The following is a 15,146-nucleotide window of genomic DNA, read 5'->3' as shown; positions in this document are numbered from 1 at the left end:
AATTTATGGTTACCAAAGGGGAAAGGGAGTTGGGGGGGAGGGATAAATTAGGAGTATGGGATTGCCAGATAAAACTACTATGCATAAAATAGATAAACAACAAGGATTTACTGTATAGCACAGGGAACTATATTCAACATCTTGTAATAATCTATAATGGAAAATAATCTGAAAAAAAATATATGTATATATAAGTGAATCACTTTGCTGTACACCTGAAACTAACACAATATTGTAAACCAACTACACTTCAATAATAATTTTTTTTAAAGCCCTGTAGTCGTATGCCTTTGTGGTAGCCAACCTAACATTTAGGTGACCATCATTTTATTCTTCCTTTCATACAAACACACTGTAGCAAAGCCACACATACAATTTGATATAAACAGGATCTCATTTGTGTTGTTTTATCACAGATGCTCTTCCTGCCCTCCTCCCACATCAGTGTCACCGCACAGTGGCCTCCATTAGCATGTGCCTACCACCTAGTGAATGGCATCTAGATTTTCTCCATAGTCTTATAATCATAAACAGATGCATATACACGTATACATGCATACACGCCTATACTAACACTGCAGACGCCCTTTCTGTGTCTTATACTCACTGCCTGACAACATTCACATTCATGGAAATAGCTCCACAGTACTTGTAGTTCTAAGTAATAGCTGCATAGTAATATTCCATGGTGTAAGTATATCCAAATTTGCTCCTCTTTTCACCTGTAGATAGCTACACACTTTTTTTCCAGTTCCTGGCAGCTACAAATATTGATTTAGTAAACCCCATTTTATATATAACCCTACAGATTAGTATATTTTAGTGAATACAGTCTCAGGAATGGCATTGCCAACGATTATAAGAATTTTAATACGTTCCAGATTGCCTTCCAAAAAGGCCATAATAATTCATATTTCCAGTAGCTTTTTATATTTCTCCTCATCTCCATCAGTAATGAGCATTATAATCTTATAATTCTTGGTTTTGGTTTGATATTGCTGCTTATGGTTTAAATTTTTATTTTGATTCAACTTTTTTAGCACATATTTATTTAACTAGAGTTGCTTTTTCTTATTCCCTCTTATTCTTTTTTAAACTTTTATTTTAAAATAATTATAGAGTCACAGGAAGTTGAAAATTAATACAGAGAAGTCCAGTGTACCCTTTACCCAGTTCCCCAAAGGTAACATCTTACATAACTACAGAACGACATCAAAGCCAGGAACTGACATTGGAAGAACGTGTGTGTGTGTGCTTCTGTGCCATTTTATCACATATGTAGATTCATGTGACAACCACCACCAGACAGATACATACTATTCCACCAGCCTCATGCTACTACCCTCTGCAGTCAAAACTTCCTTCCCCTCCCCAAACCAATTTCAACCACTAATCTGATCTCCATCTCTATGATTTTGTCATTTCAAAAATGTTACCTTTTGAGATTTGCTTTTTTCACTCAGCATAAATCCAGTGATTTTCATTGAGTTGTTGTGTGTATCCATTCCTTTTTATTGCTGAGTACCATTCCATGGAATGGCTTTACCATATTTTCCTTAACCAATTACCTGTTGAAGGACATTTGGGTCATTTCCAGTTTGGGGCTATCACAAATAAAGCTCCTATAAAGATTTTTGAACAGGTTTTTTGGTGGACAAAGGTTTTCATTCCTCTGGGGTAAATGCCCCAACAGTGTGACTGCTGAGTTGTTTAGTTTTTTAAGAAAGTGCCAATTTTTTTCCAGAGTGGCTGTACCATTTTACATTCCCACCATCAATATATGAGAGATCTGGTTTTCTGCATCCTTGCCAACATTTGAAATTTTAGATGTATTTCATTTTAACTGTACTAATAAGCGTGTCGTGATCTCATGATTCTGACATACATTCCATGAGGGCTAGTGATGTTGAACATTTTTCACGTACTTGTTCACTGTCTTAGCTCGGGCTGCTATAACAAAATACCACAGACTCCAGCTTAAAAAACAACAGAAATTTATTTCTCGCAGTTCTGGAGGCCAGGAAGTCCAAGATCGAGGTATTAGCAGATTCAGTGTCTGGTGAGAACTCTCTTCCTAGACAGCCTCTTCACTGTAATGTCACATGGCAGGAGAGGGAAGGGAGATCTCTGGGGCCTCTTTTATTAGGGCACTAATCTCATTCAAGAGGGCTCTACCCTCATGGCCTAATTACCTCCAAAGGCCCCGTATCCTTTATACCATCACCTTAGGGGGTTAGGATTTCAACGTGTGAATTTGGGGGGACACAAATATTCAGCCTATAGCATTTGCCATACCCATATATCTTCCTCAGTGAAATGTCTTTTCATGTTTTTGCTCATTCTCTAATTGAATTGTTGATTTTTACTGTGGCGTTTTGAGAGTTCTTTTTTATGAGATATATTGGACATATAACATTGTGTAAGTTTAAGGTGTACAACATGTTGATTTGATAGAATTATATATTATATATTGCATTTTATATTGCAATATGATTACCACTGTTAGCTAGCACCTCTATCATGTCACATAATTTTCATTTCTTTTTTGTTGTGATAACATTTAAGATCTAATCCCTTAGCAACTTTGCAATTTATAATGCGGTATTGTTGACTAGAATCACTATGCTGTGCATTAGATCTCTAGGACTTGTTCATCTTCTAGTTGCAAGTTTGTACCCTTAAACAAAATCTCCAAAATTTCCCTGCCCCCTAGCCCCTGGTAACCACTATTCTACTCTCTGATTCTACAAGTTCAGCTTTTTTAGATTCCACATGTGACTGATATCATACCGTGTTTGTCTTTCTCTGTCTCACTTATCTCACTTACCCTAATGCCCTCAAGGTCCATCCATGTTGTCAGAAATGGCAGTATGTCCTTCTTTCTCGTGGCTGAAATATATACCACATCTTCTTTATCCATTCATTCATTGATGGACACTTAAGTTGTTTCCATATCTTGGCTATTATGAATAATGCTGTCAAACATGGGAGTGCAGATATCTCTTTGATATCCTATTTCCATACCCTTTGGCTATATACCCAGAAGTGGGATTGCTGAATCATATGGTAGTTCTACTTTTAATTTTTTGAGCAACCTCTATATTATTTTTCATAGTAGCTGAACCAATTTACATTCCCACCAATAGTGCACAAGGGTTCCCTTTTCTTCACATCCTTACCAACACTTGTTATCTCTTATCTTCTTGATGATAGCTACTCTGATAGGTGTGAGGTTATAGCTCACTGTGGTTTTGATTTACATTTCCCTGATGATTAGTGATGTTGAGCATCTCTTCATGTACCTGTTGTCCACTTGTATGTCTTCTTTGGAAAAAATATCTGTTCAGTTCCTCTGCTTATTTTTCAATCAAATTGTTTGGTTCTTTGGTTACTCAGTTGTGTGAATTCTTTATATATTTTTAATATTAACTCCTTATCCATTATATGGTCTGCAGATATTTTCTACTCTTTTGTAGGTTGCCTTTTCATTTAGTTGATTGGGTTTTTTGTTTGTATATTTTTGCTGTGCAAAAGCTTTTTAATTTGATGTAGCCCACTTGCTGACTTTTGCTTCTGTTGCTTATGCTTTTGGTGTCATATCCAAAAATCATTACCAAGACCAATGTCAAGGAGCTTCTTCTTTGTTTTCTAGAAGTTTTACTGTATTCAGACTTATGTATTTTTGTTTTTTGGGGGTTTTTTTCCCTCACAGCTCTGGAGTCTGGGAAATCTAAGATCAAAGTGCCAGCCCATTCAGTTTTTGGTGAGGGCTCTCTTCCTGGTTTGCAGGCAGTCACCTTTCCAGTCTTATGTTTATGTGTTTAATCCATTTCAAGTTAATTTTGTGAGTAGTGTAAGATGGGGTCCAATTTCGTTTTTCTGCATGTGGTTATTTAGTTTTCTAGATAGATATCCTTTGTTGAAGTGTATCAGGGTAATTCTGGCCTTGTAAAATGAATTTGTAAGTATTCTCTATTCTTCAATTTTTTGGAAAGTTTAAGAAGAATTGGCATGAATTCTTATTTAAATGTTTGGTAGAATTCTCCGTTGAGACCAACTGGCTGTGAGCGCTTTTGTGTTGGGAAGTAATATGATTTGGTCTGTTCAGATTTTCTATTTCTTCATGATTCAGTCTTGGTAGGTTGTATGAGTCTAGGAATTTATCCATTTTCTCTAGGTTATTCAATTTGGTCACATATAACTGTCAATAGTAGTCTCTGATGATCCTTTGTATTTCTGTGGTATTTTCTTTGTATTTCCTGTAATGTCAACTCTTTCATTTCTGATTTTATTTATTTGAGTCTTTTCTCTTTATTCCCTAGTTAGTCTAGCTAAAGGTTTGTCAATTTTGTTTATCTTTTCTAAAAACTAACTTAGTTTCATGACCTTTTCTATTGTTTTTCTGGGCTCCATTTCATTTATTTATGCTCTGATCTTTGTTATTTCCTTCCTTCTGATAATTTGGGCTCAGTTTGTTGTTGTTCTTTTTCTGGTTCCTTGAGGTATAAAGTTATGTTGTTTATTTGAGATCTTTTTTCTTATTGTAGGTATTTATCACTGTAAATTTCCCTCTAAGAACTGCTTTTGCTGCATCCCCTAGGTTTTGGTGTATTGTGTTCCATTTTCATTTCTTTCAAGGTATTTTTATTTCAATTTTTATTTCTTCTTTGACCCATTGGTTGTTCAGGACTGTGTTTAATTTCCATATACTGATATTTTTAAATTTTCCAGTTTTCCTTCTGTCATTGATTTCTAGTCAAACTATTGTCTAGAAAGATATCTGGTAATATTTCAATCTTCTTAAATTTCCTAAGTCTTTTTTTGTGACTTATCTTATGATCTATCCTGGACAATGTTCTGTGTGTGCTTGAGAGCAATGTGTATTCTGCTGCCATTGGATGGAATGTTATGAATATGTTTGTTTGATCTATTTGGTCTAAAGTATAGTTCAAGTCCAACATTTTCTTATTGATTTTCTGGATGACCTATCTATTGTTTAAAGTAGGATACTGGAGTCTCCTACTATTGTATTATTTTCTACTTCTCCCTTCAGATATGTTACTTATCGCCTTAGTATATTTAGCTACTCCAGTGTTGGGTGCTTTATACTTAAGACTGTTATATCTTCTTCATGAATTGAGCCTTTACCATTATAAAATGACCTTCTTTACCTCTTATTACAATTTTTAGCATAAAGTTTATTTTGTCTGATATAAGTATAGCTACCCTGCTCTCTTTTGATTTCCACATGCATGGAATATCTTTTTTCATCCCTTCTCTTTGAGCCTATGTGACCTTAAATGTGATTGAGTCTCTTGTAAGCAGCATATATTTCTTTCTTTTTTAATCCATTCAACCACTCTCTGCCTTCTGATTAGAGAATTTAATCTATTTACATTTAGAGTATTTACTGATATGAAAGGACTTATTAATCCCATTTTGTTAATTGCTTCCTGTCTGTTTTGTAGTTCCTTTGTTCCTTTCCTCCTCTCTTTCTGCCTTCCTTTGTGAATGGATGATTTTTCATAATGGTATGCTTTGATTCCCTTCTCTTTATCTTTTTTGCATCTACTATAGCTTTTTTGCTCTGAGGTTAACATGAGGCTTACATAAAACATCTTATAGGTAAAATATTCTCTTCTATGCTGATAACAACTTCAATCATATACAAAAACCCTACGCTTTTATTCACTCCTCCTTTATGTTTTTGCTGTCATAATTTACTTATTTTATATTGTATTTTTATTAACAAATTATTGTAACTTTAGTTAATTTTAATACTCTTGTCCTTTAACTTTTATACTGGATTTAAATGGTTAATACACCACAATATTACAGTATTAGAGTATTCTGAATTTGACTATATCTTTAACTTTACCAGTTAAAGTGTACCAGTGTGTTGTACATTTTCATATGTTTTCATGTTACTAATTAGCATCCTTTCATTTCAGCTTCTGGAATTCCTTTCTACATTTCTTGTAAGGCAGGTCTAGTGTTGATCAATTCCCTCATCTTTTGTTTTTTGTGGGAACGTCTTTATCTCTCCTTCATTTCTGAAGGATAACTTTGCCAGATAGAGTATTCTTGCTTGGCAGTTTTTTACTTTCAACACTTTGAATATATCATCCCACACTCTTCTGGCCTATAAAGTTTCTGCTGAGAAATCCGCTAGTAGCCTTATGGGGGTTCCCTTGTAAGTTACAAGCTTCTTTTCTCTTGCTTCTTTTAAGATTCTCTCTTTGTCTTTGATTTTTAACAGTTTTATTATAATGTGTCTTGGAGAGGATCTATTTAAGTTGATTTTGTTTGGTGACTTGTAAGGTTCATGAACTTGGCTATCCAAATCTTTCCCTATATTTGGGGAATTCTCGGCCATTATTTCTTTAAATAAGCTTTCTGCCCCCACTCTCCCTCTCTTCTCCTTTTGGAACTCCAATAATTCACAAATTGGTTCTTTTGAGGTATCTGATGGATCATATAGTTTTCCTTCACTCTCTTTTCACTCTTTTTTCTTTGTTCTCCTCTAACTGGATAATTTCAGAGTTCCTGTCTTCTGTCTCCCAGATTCTTTCTTCTGCTTGATCCATCCTGCTGTTGATGCTTTCTATTGCATTTTTCATTTCATACGTTGTATTTTCCACTCGGAATTTCTGTTTGGTCCTTTTAATTTTTTTAGATATAACTGACATACAACATTATATTAGTTTCAGATGTACAACATAATGATTCAATATGTGTATATATTGTGAAATGATCACCACAATAAGTCTAATTAACATCTGTCACCATACATAGTTACAGAATTTTTTTTCTTGTCATGGGAACTTTTAAGATCTACTCTCTTAGCAACTTTCAAACATGCAATACAGTATTATTAACTGTAATTGCCCTGGTGTATATTATATCCCCATGGCTTATTTATTTTATAGCTGGAAGTTTGTACCTTCTGACTCCCTTCACTTCTTTCACCCACCTCTCCATCCCCCACTTCTGGCTACCACCAATCTGTTCTCTGTATCTATGAGCTTTTGTTTTTAGATTCTACATATAAGTGAGATCATAAAATAAATCATAAATATTTCTATGTCTGACTTATTTTGAAAACTTAGTATAATGCATTCAAGGTCCATCTATGTTGTCACAAATTGCAAGATTTCATTCTATCTTATGGCTGAATAATATTCCATTGTGTATATATATACCACATTTTCTTTATCCATTCATATATCAATGACACTTTGGTTGTTTCTATATCTTGGCCATTGTAAATAATGCTGCAGTGAACACAAGGGTGCATGTATCTTTTCAAGTTAGTAATTTCATTTTCTTCGAATACCCAGAGGTGGAATTTCTGGTTCAGATGGTAGTTCTAATTTTAATTTTTTGAGGAACTTCTATACTGTTTTCTGTAGTGACTGTACAAGTTTACATTTCCACCAACAGTGCACAAGGGTTCCCTTTTCTCCACAACCTTGCCAACACTTGTTATTTCTCATCTTTTTGATGATTCTGACAGGTGTGAGATGATATCGCATTGTGATGTGGATTTGCATTTCCCTGATGATTAGTCTGTTGAGCATCTTTTCATGTACCTGCTGGCCATCTGTATGTCTTCTTTGGAAAAGTGTATATTCAGGCCTTTAATCAAATTGTTGTTGGGTTTTTTTGTTTGTTTTTTGTTTTTGAACTGTATGAGTTCTTTATATATTTTGGATATTAACCCCTTATCCAGTATATTATTTGCAAATACTTTCTCCCATTCAATAGGTTACCTTTTCATTTTGTTGATGGTTTCCTTTGCTGTGCAGAAACTTTATAGTTTGATATAGTCCCACTTGTTAATTTCTGCTTTTGTTCCTTTGCGTTTGGTGTAAAATCCAAAAAAATCTTCACCAAAACCAATGTCAAGGAGCTTACTGCTTATGTTTTCTTCTAGGAGTTTTATGGTTTCGGGTCATACATTCAAACCTTTAATCCATTTTGAGTTGATTTTTGTGTATGGTGCAAGATATTCTTTTGCATGTGGATGTCCAGTTTCCCAACACCATTTATTGAAGAGACTGTCCACCCCACCATATATTCTTGGCTCCTTTGTCATAAATTAATTGCTCATACATGAGTGAGTTAATTTCTGAGCTTTCTATTCTGTTCCATTGATCTATGTGTCTGTTTTTATGTCACTAATGTTTTGATTACAGTACTTTGTAATATAGTTTGAAATTAGGAAGCACAATGCCTCCAGCTTTGTTCTTCTTTCTCAAAATTGTTTTGTCTATTTGGGGTCTTTTGTAGTTCCACACAAATTTTAGGATTATTTGTGCTATGTCTGTGAAAAAAGCTATTGGAAATTTGATAGGTATTGCATTGAAACTGTAGATTGCTATAAGTAGTGTGGCCATTTTAACAATATTAGTTCTTCTAATCCACGAGTACAAAACATCTTAACATTTATTTGTGACATTTATCATCTTTGATTTCATTCATCAAAGTCTTATAGTTTTCAGTGAACAAGTCTTTCATCTTCTTAGTTATATTTATTCCTAGGTATTTTATTCTTTTGATGCAATTGTAAATAAGATTGTTTTCTTAATTTCTCTTTCTGATAGTTTGTTATTAGTGTATAGAAATGCAACATATTTCTGTATATTTTGTATCCTGCAACTTTACTGAATTCATGTATTAGTTCTATAAGTTTTTTGGGGGAGTCTTTAGGGTTTTATATATATAACATCAACTCATCAGCAAATATGACAGTTTTACTTCTTCCTTTCCAATTTGAATGCCTTTTATTTCTTTCTCCTGCCTAATTTCTGTGGCTAGGACTTCCAATACTATGTTGAATAAAAGTGATACAAGTGGGCATCTTTGTCTTGTTCCTGATCTTAGAGGAAAAGCTTTCAACTTTTCACCATTGAATGTGATGTTTGCTGTGGGCTTGTAATAGATGGTCTTTATTATGTTGAGGTATGTTCCTTCTATACCCACTTTGTTGAGAGTTGTTTGGTTCTTTTTTTAATTAATGATTTTTATCTTTGTTAAACTTCTCATTTTGTTCATGTATTGTTTTCTTGATTTTGTTGAATTATATTTCTGTGTTTTCCTGGGGCTCGTTGAGTTTCCTTAAAAACTATTTTGAATCTTTATTAGGTAAATTGCAGACTTCTATGTCTTTGGGATAGGTTACTGGAATACTACTGTGATCTTTGGTGGTGTCATGATTCCTTGATTTTTCATGTTCCTTTGTTTTTTGTGTTGCTGTCTTCAAATTGAAGTAGCAGTCACCTCCTCCAGTCTTTTCTAACTGCCCTCAGGAGAGAAATACCTGCTGTCAGGCCTGCTAGTGATTCTGAGGCTTTCTCAGACCTTCTATGAACATACCTGTTCCATGCTTCTACTCCCTCTTCTGGAAGATTTCGTAAATTTGTATGCCTTCTACTGATCCTGCAAAGCACCAGCTGGTGTGACAGTCTCCCTTTTGTTTTCTACAAGGTGGCACTAAAACTCAAATTTGTGTTTTCTTCCAGACCTACAGATTCAGGCTGGTTTTACTCAGGTGCTCACTAGCCAGCCACTTTTTCCATCCTTTTTATTTCAGCCTACCTATATCATTATATTTGAAATGAGTTTCTTATAGCCCGCATATAGTTGGTTGTGTTTTTTAATCCATTTTGCCCTTCTCTGTTTTTAATTGATCTTTTTATATATACTATTTACCATTTATATTTAAAGTAATTGTTAGGGCTTAAGTCTGCCTTTTTATTTTTCATTTTTTTGTTTCATATTTATCATTTCTGTGTTCTTTTTCTGCAGTCATATACATTATTTGAGTATTTTTTAGATTTCCATTTTTATGTATTATAGCTTATTTGAGTCTCTTTTTATAATTTTTTTAGTGGTTGCTTTAGGTATTACATTGTACATATACAACTTATCACAGTCTACTGGTGTGGACACTACCAGTTCAAGTGAAATGTAGAAACCTTACCTCCCTTTAAATCCCTTTACCTTACCCTGTTTATAATTGTCTTAAATATTTCCTCTAAATAGATTGAGAACTACATCAGACAATGTTATAATTTTTGCTTTGAACATCAAACATAATTTAGAAATCTCAAGAGGAGAAGGAATGTCTGTTGTTTTTAACCCATATTTTTACTCTTTACATTGTCCTTTTTTTCCTGATGTTTGTTGCAAGATGCTTTCTTTTATCATCTGTTTCAAAACTTCCTTTAGTCATTTTTTAAAGGTATATCTGATGGCAACAAATTCTCTCAGTTTCCTTCCTCTGAGAGTGTCTTGATTTTTTCCTTCATTTCTGAAGAACATTTTCACTGGATATAGGATTATGCATTAACAATTTTTTTCTTGATGAGTGACTCTTGAAAACTGTTGGGCCACTTTTTTCTGGTCTTCATGGTTTCTGATGATGTCATTTAAATTGCTTTTACCTTACAGGAAAGGTGTCTTTTCTATCTCGCTGCTTTCAACATTTGTCTTTTTTGTCCTTAGATTTCAGAAGTTTGATTATGAAGTTTCTTCATGTAGATTTCTTTGAGTTTGTCTAATTTCAGATCTGTAGTTTTATGTCTTTTGCCAAATTTTGGAAATTTTTGACTATTAGTTCTTTGACTACATTTTCACCCCCACTTACTTTCTTCTCTCTTTTTTGGATTCCAGTACCCTAGTGTTTGATCTTTCTTTATCTTTCACAGGTCCTTGAGCCTTTTTTTTTTTCAGTCTGTTTTCTCTTTTTTGTTTATATTGTGTAATTTCTATTGTTCTATCTTCAAGTTCAGTGATCCTCTGTCCTCTCCATTCTCCCATGAGCCCATTCACTGAATTTTTTAATTTCAGTTATTGCATTTTTCAGTTTTATAATTTCTAGTTAGTTATTCTTTATATCTTCTATTTTATTGTTAAGATTTTCTATTTTCTGAGCTCTTCTATTTTTTCATTTGTTTCAAGAGTATTTGTATTTCTTGTTGAAACATTTTTGATGGCTACTTTAAAATCTTTGTCAGATAATTCCAGCATCTTCTCAGTGTTGGCATCTGTTGACTGTTTTTTCTTATTCAAGTTGAGATTTTCTCCAATCCTGGTATGACTAGTGAATTTCTGTTTTATTCTGGATATTTGGGGTAGTATGGTTTGAGTCACTGTATCTTATTTAAATCTTCTGTTTTGCAGACCACTTCTAACACCACCCCAGTGGGGAAAAGTGGGCACTGCCTCATTACTGCCAGGTGTAGGTGAAATCCCAGGTTCCTTTTTTGGCCTCTATTGACAACCTGTTGCAGGAAGGGGTGTCTCATTACTGATGGGTGGGAACAGGAGTTGAGGTTCTCTACTATAACTCCACTGACACCTCCATGGTTCAGAGGGAGACTTGTTAATGTTTCCCATGGGGTAGGAAGACTTTGTTAATGCTAGGTGGTGGTGAAAGTCCTGGCTTTCTACTAGGTCTCCTCCTACATCACCCCAATGGGGCAGGGGAGGGATGCATCACTGCCCTAGATGGAAGACACCATGGGAGAGAGCCCCATTACCACTGGAAGGGGATCAACATCCCAGCTACCCTCTAGGCCTTCCTGACACCATTTGGCTGGGAGAGAATTGTGCCTCATTATAGTTAGATGAGGTCAGAAGTTCCCACTCATGCTTTGGTGAGGAAGGCAGGGAATGAGGGGATGTTGCATGCTACAGTAGGGCAGTTCTTATCTAAAAGTTTTCTGTCTTGCTAGTCTGCTCCTCTGGGTAGAGAAAGCAGGCTTTTGTTGGGACTTTATGCCTGTGCCTAGTGGTATTTCCAGGTTGCAAGATTCTCCAGGACCTATATATGAGGTATATATAAGTGGAATATATGACGCAAAGAAAACTTAGGGAACTCACTGGGTGTGTTGTTCCTTGCATTCTAGGATCCCTAGCTGGTGTACCTTCTTCTCTCTACCATTCAGAGTCTTCATATTTTTGTTTCATATATAATGTCTCAAGATTTTAGCTGTACTTAGTGGGACAAATAGGGAGAAGTATGTCAGCCAGTCTGCTATCCCAGAATCTGGATCCTCTTGTTTAATTATTTGAAACTGTAAGTGTCTGGTGTTTTAAGTTGGCTGGCAATTTGAGGAGGAGAGAGGGGAAATGAAAAAGCGAGTATGCATAGTAACTAGGCTGAACCTGCTAGGGGAGGTTACCTGAGGGCCACACTTTCACACACAGACTTTAAACCAAAACCTCTGTATGTTTCCCTAGGACTTGCCCCTGTCCTGCATAGTCTCTGATAACTCCTTTCCTTTAGATAGCGTCCTATGCTGGGCTAAATCATTTGCCCTTTCTGCATCCACTTACCCTGTGCTATACAGTAGGTCCTTGTTGTTTATCTGTTTTATGTATACGATAGTAGTGCGTATCTGTTAATCTGAAATCCCTAGTTTATCCCCTGCCCCTTTCCCATTTGGTAACCATGTTTGTTTTCTATGTCTGTGAGTCTATTTCTGTTTTGTAAATAAGTTCATTTGTACCATTTTTTAGATTCCACATATGAGTGATATCATATGGTATTTCTTTCTCTGTCTGACTTACTTCACTTAGTATGATAATCTCTAGGACCATCCATATACCATCTACTTTTAATCTATGTAAAGAAAGCTTATGCATTTATATGTCTTTATCACCTGGAGAGCTGGGACTCTGTTTTGTACATCTTCAAGTTCCCATTGCTTAAAAAATTCCATGGCAGCAAGCTTCGTTCTCTTCTCTGCTGAATCTCTAGCATTTGCAGTGCTGTCTGGCATATACCATGTGCTCAAGAAAGGCTTGAGAAAGTCAGGAAGCTGACTACCTATTGGAACTTTTCTTTATTCTGAAAATTCTCATTTCATAAGACAATGTATACGTATCTTGCACTATGTGGTAATGGATTTTGATCTGCCTAGCCTGTGTTGGCTGATGGAATGACATTAAACACATTAGGAGAGCACCTTGTTCATTTGTGGGTAACAAGGTTACTTTACTGGGATGCAAGCTGAATAAACTGAATCTGTGTTGCCCAACACTACAAAGAGAATTTGTAGAAATTTCTCCCAATAAAAATGAAAAAAGCCTCCCCAAAATAATGAAAAATCATAGAATGAGTTTAATGCTAAGTAGTATTTTTGTAGTGACGTTCTCAGGTGGGATCAGAAAACAAATCATTCCGAAGAGATAGGACTCCATCACCACCTCAGCCATCTCAGCTCTGTCTACTTATTAACAAAAACAATAATATTGGCTACTATATATTGATGTATTGAATGTGTGACAGGCATTATACTATGTGTTTTATGTGTACTATCTCATTTAATTCTCATAATATTTCTGAGAGTATTAGTATTCCCATTTTACAGATGAAGAAACAAAAGGGGATTAAGGAAACTTACTTGCCCAAAGTCACACTGCTGGTAAGAGCCAGAGCCAGGATTCAAACTCAGCTTACCTAACCCCAAAGTCTGCTCCCTGACCCTCCACCCTAGGACACACAGGAGCACCAGAACAGCCTGATCACCTTGCCTCTCTCTTATTTGCCTGTCTCTCTAGCACACTGATTCTCAATCGGAGAATTCCATTGCATCGGAATCCCCTAAGTGGGCATTTCCCACCCCCAGAATTTCTAATCTGCAAGTCTTGATGGGGTTTAGAAGTCTGCAGCTCTAGCAAGTTCCCAGGAGTAGGAGTTACCTGTTGCTGTAGAACCAGCTGACTAAGCTTGGGCTCATGGTCTCTCACAGGGCTGTAGTCACTGTGTTGGCAGGGGCTGTGCTCAGCTCAAGGTCGGACTGCAGGATGTCTTGCTTCCACACTCGTTCAGGTGGCTGTTGACAGGCCTCAGATCCCCGCTGGCTGTTGGCTAGAGACATCAGTTCCTTGCCACATGAGCCTTTCCATGGCCCTGTTCACAGTATGTCATCTGGCTTCTCCCAGAGCAAGGGGTCCATGAGAGGCACCCCCAAATGGAAGCCACAACCTTATTATGACCTAATATTGGAAGTGACATCCCGTCACTTCTTCCAAAGTCTATTCATTAGAAGTGAGTCACTATGTCCAGCTCACACTCAAGGGGAGGAGCTCATAAAAGAGCCTCCATCAAGGTGGTGAAGTCTTTTGATGGCCATCTTAGAGGCTGCCCACCATACTGGGTGCTGCTGGTGGTTTTACAAATACTGCTCTAAATAATGGCCTTAGAACAAAGACCTTTTTTCCTGAGAAAATCAAAGTTCCTTGGTGAGTAAATGGATATATTGCCCTAGTAGCACCCCCAAGGTGGAGAAATTGGAAGGGAGGAGAGCTCTTTTCCATCAGAAAGGCAAAAGGACACTTAGGACACCATTCACCAGCCAGAATTCTCTCTAAAGGCCCATAACCAAGCTATGAAAATGATAATGTTCTAAAATTCTGATAAAGAAAAAGTTGAGGATAAAACTATCACTGATGGCATCAAGAGGTCCCAGCCAACAACTCCGGTACAAGCTGGCAGAAACCTAGGGGATGCTGCATTGAAAAAGTCCAAGTTTTCTTTTGTTTGAAAATAAGTGAGCTCGTCTCTAGTGGCAGTAAGCGCGTTCCTGTGGAAGCCCCAGCTTGAGGGTGGCTTGGCTTCCTTCCAGGCAGCTCTATGTCATTTACTCACTGAAAACCTTAGGAGGACAGCTTCTTTATGTACTGTACATAAAATGCACACAGAGAGTCTCACATAAAGATGTGCTCATTAACATCCATTCCCTCTGTGGGGACTTTGAGAGTTATAAACGAGTCTAAGGTGTGGTCCTTGCTTAGTTATGGAGTTGTTATTTCCATCTGTGAAACAACAGGAATTTTTACAATGTAGAAGCGTGAAAAGGACGTGGGATTTAGAATCAGAAGAATACAGCTGACCCTTAACAACACGGGGGTGAGGAGCACCTACCCTCTGTGCAGTGGAACATCTAAATATACAGTAACTTAACAGTCAGCCCTCTGTATCTACAGTTACGCATCCAGAGATTCAACCATCCATGGATCCTATTTGCTATTGAAAAAAATCTGCAAGTGGACCCATGCAGTTCAGACTCATGTTGTTCAAGGGTCAACTGTATAATGACACACAGAGCTGTGTGAACTCAGGCAATCACTTA

This window comes from Eschrichtius robustus, chromosome 5, assembly GCF_028021215.1.
Source record: "Eschrichtius robustus isolate mEscRob2 chromosome 5, mEscRob2.pri, whole genome shotgun sequence".
Lineage (NCBI taxonomy): Eukaryota > Metazoa > Chordata > Mammalia > Artiodactyla > Eschrichtiidae > Eschrichtius > Eschrichtius robustus.
This window is presented reverse-complemented; position numbering follows the sequence as displayed.